A 2,865-nucleotide genomic window follows, 5' to 3' on the forward strand; every position below is an offset into this window, starting at 1 on the left:
TTCGATATTTTTTGTCTACCAGGGCACCAGTCCCCGCAGACTCTCTTTCTACGTTCATCAGGTGACACAATCTTTGTTGTGACCACTCTCATTGACCTGCGGCAGTACACCGACTCCACAGCGCCAATAACCACACGAGCAAAGGTTGTTCAGGAGGATGTCAGATTATCGATGTACATCGTACACCAACATTTGACGTACCGAGGCATTACACCCCGCACGCCCCCAACAGGACCAATCAAGGCTCGCATACGACCTGCGACTTACTGCGGCTCCCTGAAGGTCCCCGTAGGACGACCATCACCAGTTAAGGTGTAGTTGACTTGTCAGGGCACGGTAGTCCCCACAAGTCCCCGATTATTCGTGGATATCGTCCTACGATTGTTTCTGACTCCTTTTGCTCCCCGCAGGTCCCCGTAGGACGACCATCACCAGTTAAGGTGTAGTTGACTTGTCAGGGCACGGTAGTCCCCACAAGTCCCCGATTATTCGTGGATATCGTCCTACGAGTTTTTGTGACCCTTGGGTTCCCGGCAGGTCCCCGTAGGACAACCATCACCAGTTAAGGTGTAGTTGACTTGTCAGGGCACGGTGGTCCCCACAAGTCCCCGATTATTCGGAGATATTGTCCTACGAGTTTTAGTGACCCTTTTGTTCCCCGCAGGTCCCCGTAGGACGACCATCACCAGTTAAGGTGTAGTTGACTTGTCAGGGCACGGTAGTCCCCACAAGTCCCCGATTATTCGTGGATATCGTCCTACGAGTTTTTGTGACCCTTGGGTTCCCGAACTTTGCTACGATGGTTCTGCCTCCAGAGGAGACTTATGAACACTTCGTATCATTTCTTACACCGAACCATGGGATCGCGAGATTGCTCCCGGATCCCTAATCACCTTACATTTTCGTTTCGTTTCCGTACACTACGATGAGCTAATTCAATTTGTTTGTTCGTCTGGCGAACGTTTTATTGCGGAATTACCGCGGTACTTCCAGCCGGGTATGGCTGCCGTACGACCTACAGGATAGATCATCGAACCACTTTTCGTGCATATTGTCCGTCGAGGGTATCACCTCGATACCCCCAACAGACCTTTGGACACTTCCTCACTACTCCTTGGAGCAGCAATCAGGGAACCATATAGTAGGAACAGCCGAATATGGAACTCTTTTCGTACTTTGGACACCTCCTATAACTTGTATGGCGACTTCGGGGACCTTCATTTCGTTCTCAGTTGGTACCCCTATTTCGGTCTTTGGACACCTCGTCTTACCCGTATAACTCACTTTAGGTCCACTTATTTGCCTGATATCTCATCGTGAACCCGTTTTTCGTACACCGTACACACCTAGGAACACCACATATGCGTTTCCCTTTCGATCGTGAAGTTTTCAAATTTTTCGATTTTTGGTCCTAGAAATTCATGAACGGTGGGAGACCAAAATTTTTCATAAAAAAAAATTTTCACCGTTTGACCATAAAAACCTTCTTTTCGTACATACCCCATCATTTCTTCACGTTTTAGGCCATTTCTGAAATTTTCGCTTCGATAGTGTGTCCCCTATAATACAAAATGAACATTTTGCATCTCCCACAAGTGGCCATTTTTTTCCGCCACTGAAGAACACGACCTCGGGAACTCGGACCTAGGACGTGGCCATGTAAGTCATAGGCCACCCCAACTTTTGCAAAATACTGTTTCTTTTCACTTTTCATGATCTAAGGCGCGTTCCGACGGCGTTTTGAACAAATTTATGAGAAAAAAAATTTTGACCCTCGGACCAAAATTTTTTCGTTCGGGGCCCCATGGCCTATGGCCAGTATGGGAACTCGGGATGCCGATATGACAAAATTTGTCAAAAAATCACTAAAAAGTCGCTATGGCCCATTATTTAGAGCTTGTTGAGACCTTTCTAAAACACCTTGGTTGACCCCTGTCCGATAAGTAGTTTTCGAGATATTCGAGAAAATGTGATTTTTTGGGACTTAGAAAATTTTTGACCCGTACCCTAAGAAAAAGTGATTTTTTCATAGGACAATTTTTTCTTCGCAAATACTGTTTGGTTTCACTTTTCATTATTAGAAACGCGTTCCGAAGCCATTTTCATCAAAATCTCGTGAAAAAAAAATTTCACCCCCGGACCAAAAGTTGGCCGTTCGGTGCCCTATGGCCTATGGCCAGTATGGGAACCAAGGATGCCGATATGCGAAAAAGTGTCAAAAAATCACTTGAAAGTCGCTATGGCTCATTAAATAGAGCTTGTAAAGACCTTTCTAAAACACCTTGGTTGACCCCTGTCCGATAAGTAGTTTTCGAGATATTCGAGAATATGTGATTTTTTGGGACTTAGAAAATTTTTGACCCGTACCCTAAGAAAAAGTGATTTTTTCATAGGACAATTTTTTCTTCGCAAATACTGTTTGGTTTCACTTTTCATTATTAGAAACGCGTTCCGAAGCCATTTTCATCAAAATCTCGTGAAAAAAAAATTTCACCCCCGGACCAAAAGTTGGCCGTTCGGTGCCCTATGGCCTATGGCCAGTATGGGAACCAAGGATGCCGATATGCGAAAAAGTGTCAAAAAATCACTTGAAAGTCGCTATGGCTCATTAAATAGAGCTTGTAAAGACCTTTCTAAAACACCTTGGTTGACCCCTGTCCGATAAGTAGTTTTCGAGATATTCGAGAATATGTGATTTTTTGGGACTTAGAAAATTTTTGACCCGTACCCTAAGAAAAAGTGATTTTTTCATAGGACAATTTTTTCTTCGCAAATACTGTTTGGTTTCACTTTTCATTATTAGAAACGCGTTCCGAAGCCATTTTCATCAAAATCTCGTGAAAAAAAAATTTCACCCCCGGACCA

Source organism: Anopheles stephensi, unplaced genomic scaffold (genome assembly GCF_013141755.1).
Source record: "Anopheles stephensi strain Indian unplaced genomic scaffold, UCI_ANSTEP_V1.0 ucontig386, whole genome shotgun sequence".
In the NCBI taxonomy this organism is placed as follows: Eukaryota; Metazoa; Arthropoda; class Insecta; order Diptera; family Culicidae; genus Anopheles; species Anopheles stephensi.